At 38.6% G+C, this 22715-nt stretch overlaps 1 long non-coding RNA gene across 1 annotated transcript; it reads right to left on the bottom strand.

Annotated features, from left to right (window-relative positions):
* Nucleotides 1-247: 247 nt before the first annotated feature.
* On the bottom strand, nucleotides 248-21479 carry Gm36335. The gene is made up of 3 exons (XR_380313.1): nucleotides 21446-21479; nucleotides 20578-20685; nucleotides 248-456 (listed from the first exon to the last, which is right to left on the bottom strand). It is a non-coding gene; the product is annotated as a predicted gene, 36335 (long non-coding RNA).
* Between the last annotated feature and the right edge of the window lie 1236 nt (nucleotides 21480-22715).

A 22715-nucleotide genomic window follows, 5' to 3' on the forward strand; every position in this document is an offset into this window, starting at 1 on the left:
GGTATAATAAATTGCTGCTTGCCTCCAAATATCAGCAGCAGTTCAGAGAAGTTATCAGATAAAGAAATCACAGAGGGTTAGAAACTAATCACAGATACTGCACCAGGGAATCTGGATCCTGACCATTGACCCTTCGTCTTATGCATTGTGTTATAAGAGTTATGTATTTGACTAAAGGAGGGGTTGATTTTTTTATGACAAAGCCCTGTAGCCTGAAGCATGGTTTGGAAAAAGCTAGCAAGATACCTGGCCTTCTGAGGGTCCAGAAGTCACCTTTCACGGGAAGATTTTGTATGCTCCTTGATCATGCAGTTCTAGAGCATTATACCGTATGGAAGAGGAAGCAGGTACTCTCTGCAATTCTGTGGATTTCTTGCAGGTAGCAGGATCACAGATTCCAGACTCGGGGTTGTCATGAAGGTCAAGAAAAGCAATGTGATGCTTTTGGGAAAAAGCCTTGGGAAAAAAACAAACATTTATCATACAATGCTCTTGTTTATTTGTTGGTTTATTCCTGGAAGCCAGAATATCTACGGTCAGTGGCTGTGTAGATTCTGTGCCTGGGGAAGGCTTGCTCCTCATGGTCTGTCTATGGGGGTCACATATGGGGGAATGCTAAGGGAGCCCTCAGCAACCTCGCCAATAAAAATTTAGATCCCACTCATGAAGGCCGATGCCAGGTGATCTGGTCAATTTTCCAAAGCTCAAATTTCTTTTTTTGGTGTGCATGAAAATTAAATTATATTTTTTAGTTTTAATTATTATTCACATGATTTCCATAGAAAATGCTCCATAAATAACTGCTGGATAAACATACCGGGAGAGAGGAGCCTCTGGAGAACCAGTTTAAGGATTGAACTGCACATTCTTTTTTTTTTTTTTTTTTTTTTTTAGGTATTTTCTTCATTTACATTTCCAATGCTATCCCAAAAGTCCCCCCACTCTCCCCCGACTCCCCTCCCCCCTCACTCCCACTTATTGGCCCTGGCATTCCCCTGTACTGGGGCATATAAAGTTTGCAAGACCGATGGGCTTCTCTTCCCAATGATGGCTGACTAGGCCATGTTCTGATACATATGCAGCTAGAAACACGAGCTCTGGGGAGGTACTGGTTAGTTCATATTGTTGTTCCACCTATAGGGTTGCAGAACCCTTTTAGCTCCTTGGGTACTTTCTCTAGCTCCTCCATTGGGGCGTGTGTTCCATCCAATAGCTGACTGTGAGCATCCACTTCTGTGTTTGCTAGGCCCTGGCATAGCCTCACAAGAGACAGCTATATCTGGGTACTTTCAGCAAAATCTTGCTAGTGTATGCAACGGTGTCAGCGTTTGGAGACTGATTATGGGATGGATCCCCGGGTCTGGCAGTCTCTAGATGGTCCATCCTTTCCTCTCAGCTCCAAACTTTGTTTCTGTAACTCCTTCCATGCATGTTTTGTTCACAATTCTAAGAAGGGGCAAAGTGTTCATATTTTGGTCTTCATTCTTCTTGAGTTTCATGTGTTTTGCAGATTGTATCTTGTATTTTGGGTATTCTAAGTTTCTGGGCTAAAATCCTCTTATCAGTGAATACATATCATGTGAGTTCTTTTGTGATTGGGTTACCTCACTCAGGATTATGCCCTCCATGTCTATCCATTTGCCTAGGAATTTCATAAATTCATTCTTTTTAATAGCTGAATAGTACTCCATTGTGTAAATGTACCACATTTTCTGTATCCATTCCTCTGTTGAGGGACATCTGGGTTATTTCCAGCTTCTGGATATTATAAATAAGGCTGCTAGGAACATAGTGGAGCATGTGTCCTTCTTACCAGTTGGAACATTTTCTGGATATATGCCCAGGAGAGGTATTGCTGGATCCTCCGGTAGTACTATGTCCAATTTTCTGAGGAACAGCCAGACTTTGACAAGGGAGCTAAAATCATCCAGTGGAAAAAAGACAGCATTTTCAACAAATGGTGCTGGCACAACTGGTGTTTATCATGTAGAAGAATGCAAATTGATCCATTCCTATCTCCTTGTACTAAGGTCAAATCTAAGTGGATCAAGGAACTCCACATAAAACCAGAGACAGTGAAACTTATAGAGGAGAAAGTGGGGAAAAGCCTTGAAGATATGTGCAAAGGGGAAAAATTCCTGAGTAGAACAGCAATGGCTTGTGCTGTTAGATCAAGAATAGACAAATGGGACCTCATAAAATTGCAGAGCTTCTGTAAGGCAAAAGACACTGTCAATAAGACAAAAAGGCCACCAACAGATTGGGAAAGGATCTTTACCTATCCTAAATCAGATAAGGGACTAATATCCAATATATACAAAGAGCTCAAGAAGCTGGACCCCAGAAAATCAAATAACCCCATTAAAAATGGGGCTCAGAGCTAAACAAAGAATTCTTACCAGAGGAATACTGAATGGCTGAGAAGCACCTGAAAAAATGTTCAGCATTCTTAATCATCAGGGAAATGCAAATCAAAGCAACCCTGAGATTCCACCTCACACCAGTCAGAATGGCTAAGATCAAAAATTCAGGTGACAGCAGATGCTGGCGAGGATGTAGGGAAAGAGGAACACTCCTCCATTGCTGGTGAGATTGAACTGCACATTCTTATTAAAATTGAGGTGTCAAATAGCAACAAGTGTATCCTCAAGATTTGTATTTACTTTATACACCAGGATAATGAAATGAAAAAGCTGTATGTGATAATTCATGCCTATAATCTGTCCAAACAAGAGGCTGAGAAAACACAGCAAGAATGTGAAAAAAAGGAGGGGAGAATATAAGGAATATGCAGGAGTTTCGCTAATGACTCCCTTAGAATAAAAGAATAATTTGGGCCCATGTCTATCTCATTGGCTATCATCCTGGTGATTAGGTTCCAAAAATCCTAGGGGTACCCAAGGTTTTAGATCTCAACAGGAACTTGTGATGAGCTTCAGCTCTACAGTACCCCAAACGCACTTATCTGAAATGGGGTGAGGTAGTATTAGAGCTGATGACTGACATTGTTCCATAGAAATGACAAAAAACCACAAGCAACATATTTTTGAAATATTCACCAATGGAAGAAGAACATGGAATAGTTTCTTGAGGTCCGCAAAGATTCATATTCATAGAATGGATTTTATTGGATGAAGAGATAAGGCGTTGTTCTAGCACACTTATTCATGGACTTGGAAGTTTTAAGGACTTGGAAGTATCTCTTCCAAGAAACATTTTCCTAATCTTCAGTAAAATTGGCCACTTCCACATTTTTGTCCAAGAGGACCCTGTAGAGTAACGCAGAATTTGCTATGTACACATTTCATTTCCTCTATTACATTGCATTTCTGAAAGTTAAAGGAAGTGATTTCATTTTAAAAGGCCATTTTTTTGTACAATGATTGACATGTGGTAGGTGTCTAAAACCTGTTTCTTACATAAATTAACAAATAAATCCAAAGTCATAAGAAGCTCAAGAATCAAGGATTGAGGTTGGAGCATTTACAGTGCTAAAAATATAGTAGGGCCAAGCTAGAGACTTCTTGAGTTTGGAAAAAAATTGTGTTGTGGAAACAATTTTATGGACAGTAATGTTAAAAATGTGAGATTATTGGATTATAAATTCAAGTTTAAGAAGTTGGGAATCAAATCTTGTGAACTTAAACAATATTAAGCAGAGAGTAACAAGATTAGGAAAATCTGACGATAGCAGACATAAAGGCTGGAAGGCAGACACTCCAGAGGTGTAGAGAATCATAAGAACACTACTGCAGTAGCCCTGAGATGCGAGAGAATGATGGGAGATTAAATCATGTGAGGAGTGGATGTGGCAGCAGTCCCAAGAAGGCACCAGGGACTGCAGCTAAGTCTATGACTTGCACCTGACTTCCTCATACACCTGAAAATAAGCCACAACCATCGTGAGAGCTGTGCAGGTGTACCAGGATACTGGCGAATCTATTTTGGTGGAGACATGCCCCTGCTGCCCTGATTAGCTGAAGCTGCGTGCCTGGTGAAGTGACGTGGCCTGCCATGAGTGGATGAGGGCTGAGAGTATATAAGAGTGAGAGGCCCGGGTCAGAGAGTTGAGAAGATAAAGTTGAAGCGAGAGAGATGAAGACTGAAGTTTGCTGAATAAACTGCGGTTAGAAGGACTGGTGGTCGTGTCGTTCTTGCTGGTCGAGAGTGGACGCGACAAAATCAGGGCCATACAACATTGTAAACATCAATGGAATGAAAAAGACAAAATAAGTTGAGAAGAAGTTTTAGGATGAGGTTTTCAACTTTTATCCTTTATCTTAATCATGGTTATACATAAAATATTTCTATTGGAGCCTATAAATTATCATGGATTGAAATGACTTTTGTTCCTTCAAGAGATATGTTTAAGTTTTACTTCCCAAATGCTTCAGACATATTAGAAAGAAACTCACTCTTATTTTGAAACACACCATGGCTGGCATCTTTACTGAAAAGGGAGATGTAGACAGAGATAGGTGTACAAAAGAGAAACATGACTTGGATACACAGAGAAGAAAGATTTGATAGGATGCATGAGAAAGTAAAAGAATATTCCTTGCCACAAAGGAAACTAGAGAAGAAAAGGAAGCATGCTTCTCCAGAGACAGCAGGAGCATCCTGAGCTGTTAACCAACCCCTGGGCCTTTGTCTTTTAGCCTGTAGAATAAAATAATAGATGTGTGTGTGTGTGTGTGTGTGTGTGTGTGTGTGAAGCCACCTGGTGTTTGTTACTCTATCCTTAGGAAACATACATAGCATATTAGGTATACAATGTGCACTACTTCATTATATGATAGCTAAACACTATGAGTATGCACATAGGAACATGGGAAAGTATGAACAAAAAATAATTAATACTAGTTTCATGAAATATTTACTATAATATTTTACTCTTTTTTTTTCAAATTTCTTTACACCTTTTCCAAGGAGCAAATGAAAGTTCTATCTACTGGAGGATATCATGCTGAGTGAGGTAACCCAATCACAAAGGAAAACACATGTGTACACTCACTGATAAGTGGTTATTAGCCCAGAAGCTCAGAATAGCTAAGATACAATTTGCAAAACAGATAAAACTCAAGAAGAAGGAAGACCAAAGTTGGATACTTTGGTTCTTCTTAGAAGGGAGAACAAAATACCCATGGAAGGAGTTACAAAGACAAAGTGCGAAGCAGAGACTGAAAGAATGACCATCCAGAGACTGCTCCACCTGGGGATGCATCCCATAAACAACCACCAAAATCAGACACTATTGTGGATGCCAACAAGAGCTTGCTTACAGCCTGATATAGCTGTCTCCTGAGAGGCTCTGCTTTAAAAATACAGAAGTGGATGCTCATACCCATCCACTGGATGGAGCACAGGGTTCCCAATGAAGGAACTAGAGAAAGTATCCAAGGAGCTGAAGGGTTTTGCAACCGCATAGGAGGAACAAGTGTAGTAACTAACAATACTCCAAGAGCTCTCTGGGACTAAACCACCAATCAAAGAAAATGCATGGTGGAACTTGTGGCTCTAACTGCATATGTAGCAAAGGATGGTCTAGTCAGTCATCAACGGGAGGAGAAGCCCTTGGTCCTATGAAGGTTATATGCCCCAGTATAGGGGACTGCCAGGGCCAGGAAGCAGGAGTGGGTGGGTTGGTGAGTAGGGGAAAGGGAGAAAGGATAGGGGGTTTTTGGAGGGGAAACTAGGAAAGGGGTTAATATTTAAAATGTAAATAAAGTAAATATCTAATAAAAAATAAAGAAGTAAAAAAAATAGTTCTATCTATTGGGCATTGGGCATCACACCCTGTATTTACTTTGCTAACCCTTTGTATACCCTATTTCCAAATATTGTAGTGGCCACAATTTCCTTTCCTGTTCAGCCCTCATAATTCCATCCTTTTGAGTGACTTAGTCTCAATATTTTAACATATTTCTGCTCAATTTTCTGGGAAATGTTTTCACAGTTTATAGCATATCACAATATGAATTGTGTCTTTTGAAATAAATATGAAATTACATTTATTTTCTCACTCCACAGAAGAAGCTACAGAAACTTGGTGTCTTAATATCTGTCATAATGTTTCACCAATAGATGTAATCAGTTCCCTAATGACAAGGCTTTATATTGTTTCTGTGTTTTATTTTCACTATTATTAAAAAAAATGTGTTATAGATGTTCTTTTGTTTTACAGAAATGTGTTTATATTTCTGGTTATGCCTTTGGGGCATTTTCACTGAAGAGTAATTACTTGGAAAAGAGGAAATAAGCAATTATGAAACTCAATGCATGTTGCATTTATTAGTTTCTAGGGTAGTTATACCAATTTTTCCTCCTACAAGCAATGCATTAGGGAATCTAGTTCACTCAACATCATTGTAGGCTTTCATTTAAAAGTCCTTAATTTGACAAGAACAAAAACCCTACATTATTTTATTATTGCTTTCATTTGCCAATTGTCTTATTAATAGTGAAAATGACTATTTTCCATGTCTTAGATATTTGCTGGTTTAATTTGTTTGCATATTTATGCATTTTATTTTGAGTTTTTCTATAAATTCACTTTATTATATAATGTAAATTTTCATAATAATATGTATAAATTATGTATGTTTATATATTATGTATAAGTATAAATTGTAGAGGAATTTTAAACAAGCAACATGGCTGACTGCTCTGACAAGAGATCCCAAGACCTTCCAGGTCTCTGTGTTCTGGCTAAAATACAGACACATCCTTAGTACTTAGTACACTCTTAATCCCTCACAATGAAGGCAAAATTAGTTTGAAGAATGAAGCAAACATTTTTACAAGTGATAACTAATTGAGGGCAAAGTGATGAATCAGAGAAAGATTTGAGAGAATGACTCAGAGATAGGTTACTCATGAAAACAGAGCAAGATGGAGAGGTGACTTAAGAGAAATCAGTGCTGAAAGAGAAAGGAGAGGAGGCGGTTTTACAAAGACAGCCTTGCAGAAGCAAGTTCCAAGTAAAGACAGAATAAAACAGAAAATGAGAAGTAGCCAGAAGATTTCAACAGACTAACAGAGTTAATTTGAGGCCGAGCAGAGAAATTCAATCAGAAGCCAAAAGAAGCCAGTTTGAATCAGTCGGATTAGAAGATTATATTGAACAGAGGCTAGAAGTTTCCCAGGCATAAGCCTAATGATAGTTAAAATAGAGAAAAAAAATGCTCCGGGCTCATTATAAACCTTGTAGTTGCACAGTTTGGAGAGTAGTTTTGAGCCAGAACAGCTGAGTTGAACCAGTTAGCCAGAGATCAGAAAGAACTAGAAAAGGTGAGTCCATTCAGCAGTAAGAATCCGAGACTCTAAGATGACAATTTTATCTAATGAATAAAAGTTACATTTACAGTAAGTAATACATACTCATAAATTTTAAGTAATATATAACATTCTACAACTTCTGGTTAGTTTTTGTCAACTGACACACACTAGAGACACCTGAGAAGAGGGGAGGAAGCTCGGCTGAGGAATTTGTTCCCTCAGATTGACCTGTGGGCATGTCTGTGGGACATTTTCTGAACTGCTAAGAGGGCTGAAATGGCCAGCTCACTGTGAGTAGTACCAGCTATGGCCAGGTGGCTTTATCATAGCAAGAAGGAAGTGAACTAGAACATAATTTTTTGCAATATACTTCTAAATACTTACATGCTACTTGAATCTTTTTAACAATAATAAGGACAAAAGAATTCGAAGGTCTAGAAGGAGATGGGCATATTGCCAGGAAGTCCAAACTGTGAGTGAAATCTATGTTCATTATAAAGTAATCTACCTCTGGGATCTTGGTATAGTAATGAAGTGTTGACTAACACATTCTGTGAGTACTGGCTGTCAACAATTCTGATTTCAAGTTAGGAGACAACATGAAGACTGATTGGAGTAGAGGGTCAGTATGCACTTTAACATAAAAAATGAGACTCCCTGGTATTTCCAAATATGTACTGTGGGGGAACATATTATGTTTATGAAACAACTAAGCAGGTTTCATGAACCAGTTTTATGCCTACATGGAGAAGCTAATTTAGGGTGAAAAATTCCTATTTTCTAGAGACTATGCCGGGGCCTAGCAAACACAGAAGTGGATGCTCACAGTCAGCTATTGGATGGATCACAGGGCACCCAATGGAGGAGCTAGAGAAAGTACCCAAGGAGCTAAAGGGATCTGCAACCCTGTAGGTGCAACATTATGAACTAACCAGTACCCCAGAGCTCTTGACTCTAGCTGCATATGTATCAAAAGATGGCCTAATTGGCCATCAGTGGAAAGAGAGGCCCATTGGACATGCAAACTTTATATGCCCCAGTACAGGGGAACGCCAGGGCCAAAAAGTGGGAGTGGGTGGGTAGGGGAGTGTGGGGGAGGGTAAGGGGTACTTTTGGGATAGCATTCAAAATGTAATTGAGGAAAATACCTAAAAAATATTTTAAAAATTCCTATTTTCTAGAAATATGATTCACAACATGAGACATTTTTAATATATTTTATTAGGGTAGATTAATATAGATAGTAATGGGTTTAATTATCATGTTTTCATATACATAGATAATGTTTTTGATTGTCTTCGTTGTCTATTACCTTCTTGTCCTCCATCCCTCTTGAAAAAGCGCTTTCTCTTCCCAACTAGTCTTCCTTCTACTTTCAAGTTCCAAGTTTTTGTGTTTTGTTTGTTTTTTGATTTTATGACACAGTTTGTTCCATTGGGGGTTTTGGAGGATTCTCACAAGTGAGAATTTTTTTTTTTTTACAGAAACATGGCACATTACCACTGACGGCACTACTAAAACGACATCTCTCTCACTTTTCTCCTGCATTACCTGTCAGGAAGTGTCTGTGGGCACATATACCCTCCATCTTTCAATAACAGGGCCCACTCTTATGCATGGGATCACAGCTGCCATGCATTAAGGATTGCAATAGCCATGTCAAGCCTGGAAGTCAGTGTTCTGAAACTTTCTCTGTTTTTTACATTCTTTCTCTCCCATATTCTGTAATGAATGCTCCTTGAGTTTTGGAGTGGGTAATATAGGTGTCTTATTTATGACTTGACAGTTAACAATCATTTATCCTTGGTAATTTGGCCAGTTATAAGTCTCTGCAGTCACAGCTGACTATTGAAAAGGAAGCTTCCCTGACCAAAGCTGACAGTAGTACTATTCTATGGGCACAAATAGAGTTATTTAGAAAGTCAGTCTGACAGCATATGAAGTACATTTTAAAAACAACAGTGATCACCTCTATAACACACTTGACACTATACACAAATAGGTTCTTCTTGCTGAGAAAGTTAGAATTGTGGCACACGGTGTTTAGAGTTGAGTAAAGGTGTTGAGGACAATTCTCTCCTAGCAGCATGAGTGACAACTTTGGCTACCATATAGATCATTTAACAAGGAGAATTCTTCCACCCCACTTACATCTCATTTTCCCTGTCTTATAACAAAATTTTGATGGGCAACCCATAGCCAGTGGCCATTATTTTGGTGTCCTCATAAATCCTGATTACCAGTAACCCTTGGAGATGTAGCCCATCACTGATACTGAGATTTTTGTTGTTTAATGACTTTTGGCTTCTGGAAACAACTTTATCAATCCATGCTCCCTGATCAAGAATTTTTTGTCTTTTACTATCTTATCAAGTGATGCTTCTGGTTTTTCAGCATCCAATATTAGTTTTACTTAACACTCCCCTCACACATTTTCCTCTTCCCAATCTACCTGCCTCCTCCTACTTAAACCTTTTGTCTCCATTATTTTTCCTTCCAGTTTTGTATCACATGAGGCATACGATGATCCCTTTCTCCCCACCTGCAAATTCTTTTCTCCTCTACTCATGGTCCTCTATAGAGTTTCCTGGAATCCACACATAAATGCAGGGTCTACTATGAAAGAACATGTGGCTTTTGGCTTTCTGAGCCTGAGATACCTTCTTAAATAAAGTACTTTTAAATTCCATCTATTTTATTGAAATTTTAGTAATCTCTTTTTTCTCTACAGCCAGATGAAATTCTATTGCATATATATATATATAAATATATATATATACATATATATATATATATATATATATATATGCATACATACACACACATACACACATATACATATATATGCACAATAGAATATATAATATATACATAAATTACATTTTGATTGTTTTCACCATTAGGTGGACATCTAGGCTAGTTCCATTTTCTTGGCATTAAGAACAGAGTGACAAGAACCACAGACATGCAAATATCTTTTTGGTACGATAAAGAGTTGGTTGGGTGTATGTGTGTCAGGAGTGGTATATCTGGATCACATGGAAGTTCTATTTTTAGTTCTATGAGAAATTTCCATTCTAATTTCTATTGTGCCTACACTAGCTTATACTCTCAGCAGCAGTGAGTAAAGGCTCCCTCCTTGTTCTTATGAGACCTTTAGAATGTAGATTGACTGGACTTAGTTACTGATTACGTCTGAGAGTTCATAAATAAAAACACATTCCAGGGGTCAGCTGTATTGGAAAGCTTAATTATAGTTAACAGGTAGATTCTTGCTGACACCTTTGCCCCTGTTCCACGATATGGCTTACACTTGCAACTAGAAATTCAGTTAGGAGGAAGTTCCCAAGGGACTTTGAAATTTAAGTAATATGGATAAAAGCAAACAAACAAACAAACAAAGAAAAAACAAAAAACAAACAAACAAACAAAACATAAAAGTAGAAGAAAAACTAGGGTGGGGTATCATTTATTTGTGGATTCATGTGGTCTTTCCCATGATTTGTTCTGTAGCACTCTTAGAAAAAAAAACAACTGTGAAATTCACAGTGCTTGAGAGTCTTTGCTTCATTTCCTACAGAAGTCTCTGCAGAAGAAACAGGGAGGAACAGATTTCAGTGGACTGAAGGGCCAATATCAGGAGAACTCTAGATGCATATTTCACAGGTGAAAGAACAGAAACATTGTAGTCAAAGTGGGATGGAGAGGTCCTGAGAGTCATTTAATTTTGAAGGGGGAAGAAATAAAAAAAGAGAGAAATTATACTTAGTACATGGCCAGAAGAATCTAGGCTGAGTACTTGATATACACTTTCTCATTTAATTCTCTCCTAAAACATTTAAAGTCATGGATCACCATTTCCAGTCATTACATGAGAAAACTGTTGCTTGATTTACAGAGTAGTAAAAATGATGAAACTGCGGGGGTTTTAGCACAGGCCCATTGAGGCTGGGAACTATGTTTAAACTGGTTTTAATTAGTTCATGTTTGTGATCATTCCTCAGCAAGGTCAAGCAACCTGGGAGTAAGAATAGATATTCTGTTTCTACAAGGTTGATGATCGTGGAGAAAATATCTTTTGCTTACCCTCCAGACGTTTATTGAGTGATAGTACCGATCCTAAACTACTGTCATAAAAGCACACAGGAGTCAAGAGTTCATCGTTTGTGAGTCCAAGTCCAATGGAGGGAAATGGATAGTTGAAGATATCATTACACTATCAGACATTGGGGCCTATGCTAACACTGCAGTGGAGATAGGAAAAGACTTCAGAGATGGACTTAAAATGTCCTAGAATCCATTACATCGGTGTTTCCTGTACCTCTAGTGTTGTCTTGTATGACTCTCTACCTGAAGTTTGTAACAATTTATTAGTTCTAAGTAGCCTGACCATACAAAGAAGTACACTTGGTCTTCAAATGTGAAGACTCCTTTCATGCTTTGATATCTTGAGAACTGCATTTACTGTTTATTGGAAAGCTCTAGTATCCCATTAAAATCTACCCATGGCTGTGGAGGACCTAAACTTAACTAACTACTCACTAGTTTTTAAAACTAGAGTGAATTAACTGAACACCCATGGGTTATCCAGGAAACTAGAGCGGCTGTCCATATATTTCCCAACTGATCCCTGCTGCATCTGTAGCAGAAAGCTCCACACGCTGCCTAGAGAAAATGTGATGTCATAGTTCTCTGCCAATGAGCTGGAACAGGAAACTCATGCCTGCCTGAATGCTGGACAGCAAACATCTTTTTTTATAACCTGCCCTCAGTATGTTCCAGGCAGAAGCGATAGAAACAGGGATTGACATACCTTTCTAGGTCAGACAGGCAGAAAACAGCCATTCTGCCTCATGATAACAAAATATCCTTAAGAGGTAGCCTTGGACTGACAGAAACACTGAGCTGAATAGCTGTTTCTCACTTTCCTTAAATACAGGGCTAATATTCTTCTTAGAACTTTCTATGCTAATGCTGCAGGATATTCCCTTTCTCTTCCCTCTGAGAACTGAGTATTTTCTAGGCTACGCTTTAAGGAGTGAAACTGACTTCAAGCTTCTCATTTGCATTGTTGTGTTATGCTCTTTCATAGTTTCATGAACAATAACCTCCCACTTCTCCACAGGCTGATAGGGTAATTTGCTCTGTTGAGGAGATGAAAACCAAAATGCGGAGAGGTATTTTTTAAAGACTGTTGTTCAATGGAAAGGCTTCCAGCCGTGCAAGCAGCAAATTTTAGGTCTCTTAGATTATAGCCTGGAATAAAAAGGTCTTCCGGTAAGGAAGACTGCATACATACCATGTGATTGATATTTTAGGCTTAAAATAAAACAAATCCTTTAACAATATAGTTTCTCCACCTCAGTGTCCTGGCGGTGATGGTTGGAGAGAGGAACGTGCTTAGCAGGTCAATTGCTGGGCACTGAAAGCATGGGTAGACTCCTTCTAATGTCACTTTTTGTAAAGTCCTTTGTGGGCTAGGGTTCTAGTGGTCAAAGTCTGCTCTTGAGAGACCCTGACTGCAGATTCAAGTTCCTGACAACTGCACCGGGTGCCCCTGTTGGTGACAACTGAGAGCTGCATTCTTGTGACCAAGTCCTTCTCTCAATCCTACACTCAGGAAGTAGGCGCATGGATGAAAAAACTCTGTGGAACTTTTTGATGTCTTGCCTGGAGATATTGTCTGTGTTACCACACAATGGATAGTTAATGGAAGGGTTTTGTTTTGTTTTGTTAGCTTGTTTTATATCTGAAGTGAATGAAAAACAGGTGTGGGAACCCTTGGCTTGTTGCTATGCTTTAATGACTGGTGATAGGTGAAGAGAGTCTTGCCTTAGATTCTCTAACATGATCGTTTACCTTCTCCTGAGAGAGAAAGAGTGATGAGTCCCACTAGGATATTTTTATTAGTGCTGGCAAGAGAGTCTACGACAGTCCTGGTGGAGCATCATACTAGGGAGAAGCAATAATGCATTATGCTTTATATTAACTTGGGGTGCTCAAGCTTTGTTTTGCTTCTGAGTGACTGACTCACGGGGGATTCTAATAGAAGCATTTTGTAATCATTACTGTTGTGCTTTCTGAAGGAAAAGGCATAATCCTAACATGACATTCATAGTCATGGAAATGCCCAATGCTATTTTTTAAGATTTGCTAAGTCCCACGGTGGCTCCAATGAACTCTGCAGGCAAGCATGGGGAATAGCTTGTTGCCTTGCCTAACTTCTTCAGGCCCAGTTAGGGGAATCTGCCACAGACAGGCAACAGACTTAGGAACAGCCCCTGTTCCCTTAATGGATGTTCAGACCCTTTTCTTTAGACCTGGGAGATTGTAGTGTTTCAATAGAGTCTCAGAAGGGTCAGAATTGAAGCTTCACACATGGTCTTTTATGGCAGGGATAGGGCAACTGCTTTTTTCTTCAAAGTGTTTGCTCACCTATTGTCTAAGAGTAAGGTTTTATGATTTTGTTTGTTTTTCTTGTTTGGTTGATCTTTTCTTAGTTGTATGTTAGAGAGAACAGATTTATTTATTTTTTTGCTTTCTTTGCTTTTCTGGCACCTGATCAAACCCAGGACCTTGTTAAACAATCACGTTTTAAACAAGTACATCCTCAACTGCTTTGGAGTTTCTTGTTGTATGACATTTGTAGTTTGTAGTCTTCATGCTTAACTGTGTGAAGGCAAACAGGAAAACAAAACTTTCTGTGATGTAGTTTAGAAGTTCTGATGGTCACTAGCAGGTCTGTCTTCTCTCATTTTATATTGTAATATATATATTCTTGCCTGGAAGAGTCTGGGTTTTTTGCCTCCACAACCAGAATAGTAGGGGAAAGTATGTCTCTTCCATCTTCCTGGGAGAGTTGGTTTGTTTTTTGTAAAAAACCATTTAGCTCTTGTTTTTGTTGTTGTTTGTTTGTTTGTTTTTTTGTTTTTTGTTTGTTTGTTTTTATAACTTCTTCTGACAGTATATTGTCTAAATGAAGCATAGTTAAACCTTTTGTATTTAATGTAATTACTCATGCAACCATTCATTAGTTGTTTCTCATTATTTGGAGGTTAAGTATTTGGGGGTCCAACCAACCATCGATAGACAATATTTGAGAGAAGGTTTTCAGAAAGTTCTAGAAAGCAGGATGTGGACTTTCCATGCATCAAGTTCTCAGCTGCATCTGTGTGACTAGAATGCTGACCAGGTGTCATGCTTGGAGTCCACTTGTGATCTGAAGTGTGCAACTAAAATCCCACAGATGAAAGCCCACAGATCCCCAGGATCTATATATATAATGATGAGATATTTGCTCATAAGCCAAGCAATTATCTTGTGCATTTTAAATAACTGAATTATAAGTAAATTGTAAATTATAAGTAAATTACACTGTTTTACATAGAAAATGGAGATGCAGTTCTTATAAAACTAATTTCATTTTGGTTCATGAATGGATGTATCAATATATATGGAATACACAGTTAAGAGTTCAGCCGAATGTATACACCCCAGTTTTGCTTGTAATGCATGTTTGACATAAGATCCAAATTTTGTAGCACCTTGTCTATTCTTCTGAAACAACATGAACTATCTCAAACTGGTTGGCTCTAGAGTCCCTATCATTAGGTCACTAGTTTGTGAGGTTCTGTTTAGCCTTCCAGCACATATGCCAGATGCCACCTATCTGACCATTTCCCTTATTCCTTCTTGGGCTCAATTTCTTCTGTTGCAATCAGTTGCTTCCTTTCTGAAATGTACACTCACAAATTTCTTTCACTGAAGAATAGTGAAATCTTTTTTTAAAAAAAAGTCTTGTTTTCCCTTATCCTTAGTAGATATCATGGTAGGTACGCACATTTATAATTCTCCCTCAGCACATCAAATACAACAGCCTAATTTGAAGGTTTCCATAGTTTTAAATGAGAGCCCAAGTCTATGAAGGTAAGTGCTTTCTCTTTGACTGCCTAAAGCACAGCTTCTTCCTAAGGGTTTCTCTGATGGATGTTTGTGTCTTTCATGGATTGGAAAGGCTGAGAGAGCCTAGACAATATTCAACTCCCATTCTTTTAACTACTAGCTCTGCTCAGCATCTCCATGAGTCCAAGTGGAACTGTGTGGTGCCTCCTAGCTTTCATTGTTCTTTCTGGTCTCTTATTTGATTTTGCTTCCTTATTTCTCTGTTGCTTTATCTCTCTGTGTCATCGCCATGCCTGTACATCACTTCCTCAAACCCAATCTCTAGTTCACAATGTCTTCCCTTAACATTTTGTTACTGAACTATGAAAAAGGTTTTAGAAATTTCTTACAGAATTGTATTTGGTTACCTTAAAATATACCCTGTCCACCGTGCTTTTATTTTCTAGGTTTTAAAAGATGCCTGGAGTTGGGTATGGTACTCCATATGTCTATAACCCCAGTGCTCAGCAGGTAAAGACAGGAAGACAGAGAAAACACAAGGCAAACTTGAACTAGGTAGGCCTCATTACAAACACGTCCCCATTACACATGGTCAGAACAGTGCTCTTGTTGTCCAGATATAAACATGCCCTCACACACCAGCAAGAAGTTCTGGTTCTGTGCTCCTATGCTGCCTCTTAGTAATGATACCCCTCCCTGGTAGCTTAGTTTATGAAACTCGGTTTCTCAGAGACCACAGGAGTTTCTTTTGAGATGATTTTCATCTGCTTCTGGCTGACAGCTAATATAAATATTTGATTTTTAGGTACCTACATTTGTTCCCTAACTTGAATCCTCTCTAAATATCTAAATATTGAGACCACAGGCATGTATTCTGTAGACATTTCTGAAAGGAGGCTTCAGCTTCCAGGTCTAAGCCACCACTTCTCTCTTTTCTTCAGGTTTGAGATAGGCAGATCTATGGGAAGAATCTAAGATGGAGGTGGGACAGAGAATTAATTTTTATTGGATATTATAGGGGAAGCTTGGGATAACAACCTAAAAAACTTTATAAGTCTATGAATATAGAACCTATTCTGCCTAGCTAATAAGGAAATGACCTCAGTTATAAAAGTTATTCCAGTATCTGATCTACTTCTCTAGGTTCTACTTCAACTATGTATTATTCTTTTAGCTTGAGAATTTCTCTTAGTCCGGGCATCCTTTTTAATATAATATTTAAGATATTTACTTCATGCAAGAAAAATCATTTCTTTTCAACAGAACACTATTCCACATACTTGACATTACAGGTCAGCTGTCATGGATTCTATCTGAAGTATATTCCTGCTATTTTTTTTTTTCAGAACTTGAGGTTTATTTATTGCCACCACTGCCCCGTTTACCAACTCCTTGTTTATGTAAAGCCTTCTAAAGCTAAGGAATTGATGCCTTCTGCCTGTATTGCCTCTTCCTAAAGCTTGCACTATCTACAGAAAAAAAATAATTTAAATTTATTTCTCTGTGTGTGGACACACACAGAGTTAATAAAAATGCCTATCAATAAACCATTGATCCAAATATATTACTTTGCCAATTAGCATCTTCCATAAGTTTATAGTAATGTCATTTAGCAATGTTCTTAAGAAATGATAACACTCACTAAAATATGTTATGCTGCCATTTCTTTTAAAGACCAAAGTTTAAAAAAAAAGACTGACAGTTGATTAAAATGTTAATTTGTAAATCTTTAAAATGTGTCCATATTTGAACACCATATTTAAACATCTGTAAGTTTTACTTCACTATAAGATTTTATGACAGCATTAGACTTATTCAAAACCCTGATGTATGAGCCACTTAAACAGAACTTAACTGCTTATGGTAGAAACTTGATGTAACTTCTAAAAAGATGGCTTCCAAAAGCCATTCATCACTTAATGCTCAAAGTTCATTCATCAGGAGTACTTTATGTCATTCTTAAAAAAATAAAACTTTGTCAGAGATTCAGATGTCTGTAGCGCATTGTGATGTGTCCATATGGCGCATTTTGCAACCAACAAAAGAAGGAAATAGCATCCTAATCTGTTCCGTTCATTCATCTGCTCTCTTTATTCCACTCAGGAGGGTTTTCAACAGTGTGCTTCAGTGATGGCAGAAGTTGAAGAAGTGATGCCGGGAATGCTTTAGTGGATGCAAATTTCTGAGAAGGGAGATCAGCCTGAGTAATTCTTGCTTTGCTCTGCATAGCTCAGCCTATGTTGCTATAGAAAAAGTCTGAAGATTTTCTTCAGGAAACAAAGGACAGAGGTGTGTGTGTGTGTGTGTGTGTGTGTGTGTGTGTGTGTGTGTTATTGCCAGGAAAGCATCTAGTTAGCACAATAACTTAAAATTTGAGGAGGCAAACACTTATAGAAAATGATATAGCTTTTTGTTTAAAAATATTGTAACAGGTCTGGAGTTATAATTCAGTGGTAGAGTGCTTGTCTATCATGAATGTGACAATGGATTCAATCCTCAGTAAAATACACACACACACACACACACACACACACACACACACACACACACACACACTCACAGAGAGAGAGAGAGAGAGAGAGAGAGAGAGAGAGAGAGAGAGAGAGAGACAGAGACAGAGAGAGACAGAGACAGAGAGACAGAGAGAAACAGAGAAAAACACAGACACAGAGATAGACAGAGACCCAAAGACAGAGAGTCAGAGAGATTTACAGACAGAGAGAAGGACAAATATATAAAAAAAGAGAGAGGAAAACAGAATATTGAGAGGGGTACAGATAGGGAGTAGGGAAAAAGGGGCAAGAGAGAAAGGAACAGAGGGAGAGAGAGAGAGAAAGACAGATGGAGGGAGATTTATAATGTTATTTTATTACTTTAAATTGCCTAATATTGTATAATAGTTATAGAACACAACAAAAATACAATAAATAGAAATATGGCTATCAAAATGATCCAACAAGTGAAAATATGTGTTGTCCATCTTGGTTACCTCAGTTCAATCCCCTGAATGAGATATGGCAGGAGACATATGACTTGTAAATTATCTGGGTTTACATGCACACATACCAGCACAGCACATGACCTTTCCCAGTGAATAATTAAGTGTACAAAAGGGAAAGAAAGAAATAGGTAGACCTTTTATTTTATGTTCTACTTTATATAATATATCCAAAAGAGGATCGTTTTAAAATTTAAACAACTCCAAAATATTGGGACATTATATATGTAAAATGTGTAAAAAAATTCCTCCCAGAATAGTTTATTCATTTACTAATATTGGACATACTTTCCTGTCTTCATCACATAGACGACAGAGAAAGCAGTACTTCAAAGAACTTGAGTTGTTCTAGAATTTTTTCCTGAAAATGAAATGAATATCAAGTATATCCATTAAATCTCAGTGAAGCCTCTATAAAATTAGGATCTTCTTACTAGCCATATCCCATGTGTCTGAGGGCTTTGTGGACAGCACAGGAGGAGCGAGATTCAAGAACTGAACCTTTAATTAGGCCACACGAATGAGGTTTAAGCTGATGCTACTGTTGATAACTTGGCGAACTTGTACCATTTATATGAAATCACATATTTTTTTTTATAAATTACATAACAGTCTACATTGTGATTTTTTTTAATAGTGATTTGCCCTCAAGACCCAAAGTTCTATGGCTAATTTTGGCATGGGCACAGAGGCAGCAATTGCTTGCTCTAGATTTGCTGTTTTCAGGCTATCAGAGATGGGACTCGTAGTCAGCAATAACAAAGCAGAATCTAGGTTGCATGCTGCTCTGGGTCAGAGCCCTGGAGGTCAAGGTCCAGGTGGGGTGAGACCGAGGCAGTGAGGTTATAGAGGCAAGGGCTGGCCTTTGTCTCTGGAGTTCTAAGGCTCTTGTTAACCCCCACTCCCCATGCAACCTCCTGCACTGCCCTGTTGCATCCTAGGGAATGTCTGCATGTTGTGCACAGGCTAGCAACCAGCGTTGCTTTTCAAAAAGTAACTGGTTAATTAAACAAAGAAATATACTTTTCAAGGCTTTCTCTTAGAGTTGACTTATCCATGCAGTCGTTTTAAATGTCAAGAAGAAAATACACTTCTACTGAAAATGTTCAATTTGTTTAGCTAAGCTACCGAACTGACTGGAAGAGAAGCTACTATAGGGAGAACATGTTTGGCTTTGTTATCACACAGCATTTCTTGCCTCTTCATCTATGTGGGCTATGCTGTACCTGGTGCCAATTTCTTCTCAGCCAATATTTGGCCATGGTGGAAATGAGCTGGGATTCCGTCAGCCACTGTACTTTTACCAAGCTTCAGAATACCAGAAAAACTACATTACCAGTGTTGCTATTTACAGAAAACAAAACAAAACAAAACAAAACAAACAAACAAACAAACAAAAACAACAGTTCATAAACATCAGAGTTTTCTATTTCTTGAATCTGCCTAGAACCATGAACCAACTTCAGGACCCAGACCAACTCATGAATGCTCTGCTTTCTTGGTGACCTGGAAATTCCAATATCTCAAAGACATAGCATGTTTTAACCACTTCTCCTTGCAATAATTGTAACCTTTCTACTCTAACAGGTAGCTATACCGGCATGACCAGTTTGGAGAAAGATTTCATGAAGGAAGTATAATTGAAAAAGATATTCATCCCATCACTTAACAGAACGGATGCTCAAAAGGCAAATAAACTCAGTTGACGTCATTTAGGCCTGGAATTCCCCTACCCCATTCCCATGTGTTAAAATCTTGTTCCTTAGTATGACACTATTGAAGTGTGTGTGAAAACTTTAAGAGATGGGTATAAAATAATGTCTTTTGTCAATTAAAGCAGGCCCACAAAAGGGAAAAAGTGGGATGGAGATCAAGAGCCACAGGCTCCTGGGACTCCTCAAAGTGTCCTCATCTGCTGCACATTAGATCTAAAATGGCCCCCAGCATACACACACACACACACACACACACACACACCAGTGAGACAACAAAAAGGAACAGAAGCCAGGGTGTTAGCCTCTTTTCCAGTCTTCATGGCAGTCCTTATAGGTGAGACTACTGCCCCCCAAACCCCACCCCCGCCCCAGCTCCTTCTGAGTTACCTCATTAGGCAGGGCTTGCACTGGAGCACAGTGATGAGGTGGTGAGAAATGATTGGTCAAGGATTTAGGGGCTTGGGATTGGCTCAAGAACTGTATATAAGCTTATGGGCTGGGCAGTAAACTCTCTCTGGTTGCTGGAATTGGATTCGCAGGATTCTTCATATGATTCCATTGTCTCTCACCCCCTTGTTCCCATTCCTACAAATACCTTTCATAGTTTACAAGATCCTTTCAGACATCCCGTCCTCAACTGTACATTAACTATAGATCTGAATCAACAGTCAACGTGAGTCTTACCTTGTGTGGTACTACTTGATATTCTTTGTGTATACAGGAGAGACATCCACTCTGTCTCGTACTGAAAGGGACACCGAGGAGGCGACACAGATTTCAGTGAAAACTTTGCTGTGAAAGAGAACTCAGAACATCTCAACTGTTGATTTAAAGTAAATTCTAGCTACAAGGGAATTGCAGATAAATAGACTATTAAAGGGTGTTTTGAAAGGTTCTCTGAAATGTACACATCAAACATGTACCTGGTGAGGAACAAATCTTTTTGGGCATCCCTAATTAAATCAATATAACACTTAAACTATAGTAAGAACACCATGCTGAATGAATACACAAGTCAGTTACAGCATCATTTTTTTTCATTTCTAGAAATTATTTTTCACCTTGTTCCTCCTATACCTAAATTAGAATTTGTAAAGCATGCATAGCATTAGGGTAAGCACCAAAACAGAGAAAAAGGGTTTTTGAGGCGGCAGAAGTTGAAAAACCTCAGCGTTTATTTTACCAAAGTCAAGACAGTACAAGACTTAGTTATACACTGCATTTTGAAAGAACACACATTTTTATTAGTAAAACCCTAATGTTCTGAGGTTTTTCAAATAATAGGTAAGAATTAAAATATTAAATCTGAGTAGCCATACAATAATATGGGTCCTTTTAAAGGGACAACACTTCTATCCATCTTGAACAGAAACTTGGAGATTACATGGTAAGATGACAGTGGATTGAACAATTTGACTGAATGAATATGAGCTATTCATTCCAAAGAGAATTTGAAAGATGAGAGAGTAGAATTTCGATAACAACTGAGGGAGTCTACTACTACCACTACTACTACTACTAAAAAAGAGGATTTTAAGAGTTTTGTACTGACCTTATCTGGCTACCACATGCAACAAGGACTGCTGAGGCACAAGAAAGCTTTTCAAGAGAGAATGCAGCTCAATGATTCAGTTTATGGTGTGATAATTAGGAAAAGGCCTTTGGCTATCAAAATGATTTGTGGGAGAGGTTGGCAGTGGGGCTGGAATTCCACACAGACACTCACTAGCTTATCAACAGCGAGCATATTAGTTAAGTCTCTTGTTGCTGTGATAAAAATATCCCAACACACGTAACTTACAGAAGGAGAGGTTAATGTTGGCTCACGGCCCCAGAGTCCTGTCTATCATGACAGGAGCTGGCACACTGCATCCACAGTTAGGATGCAGAAGGTATCAAATGCTGTCTCTCCTTTGTATGAGAACTGGGAGCCAAGCCATAGAGCTGTGCCAACAGTGAAGGTGGGGCTTTCCACCGCAGTTAATCCAATCTAGAAAATCCTTAATAGACATGGTGCTATATTTGTTTCCATGATGACACTAAATCCTATCAAGTTGACAATTCAGATTAACCATCACAGTGGGGAAATGAGCCTTCTAAAAAAGTGAGGGTAGACAGGGAAGAAGGGAGCAAAGGATCAAAGGGTGAGGCATCCCACACTCTTACATGTGTGGAAGAAGAGGAATCAATTGGGAGGTGAGAGGAAATCCATTCCCACCCAATCTCCTCCGATCTAACATGACTGTATTTTACAGAGGTCTGTTTGCATGACTTGAAGGAAGAACATTTCCTACAGGAAAAGAGGAGGAAAGGTGGAGACATGTTGCCACCCCTTCCTTACCAGAAGTCTACATGCCAATTTCCTGTAACAGTCTATGGTGTTGGAGGCTCACTATGTCTGTATAAAACCCTTAGACTTCATCCAGCATCTGGTCTTGGCAGATCTGGTTGTTGCTCCCCTGCCTGACTTCTCCATGAATCAATGGAGTAAATTTTCTGTAGAATGGCAGAGAGTTACCCATAATTCAATTTCAAAAGATGAATATTTCAATCTCCATCCTTTGGAATTGTTATCTTTCCTCATTTCCAGAAAAATTTGAATTGCCTCTTGTCATGAAACTCTCTGAATATGTCCAGAGGATATGCATTTGCTGTTTGTGTTGATTGGCTTCCTTCCATAGTGACAGAATTACCTGAAAAAAATCGCTTTAAATGAAGACAGAGTTATTTTGGCTCATGTGATAAAGATTTCAGTCCATGATTATGTCTGTCCTTCACGTAGGACCTCTAGAGAACTGCATAATCATGGCAGCATGGTTCAC

Source organism: Mus musculus, chromosome 10 (assembly GCF_000001635.26).
Source record: "Mus musculus strain C57BL/6J chromosome 10, GRCm38.p6 C57BL/6J".
NCBI classification, from domain to species: domain Eukaryota; kingdom Metazoa; phylum Chordata; class Mammalia; order Rodentia; family Muridae; genus Mus; species Mus musculus.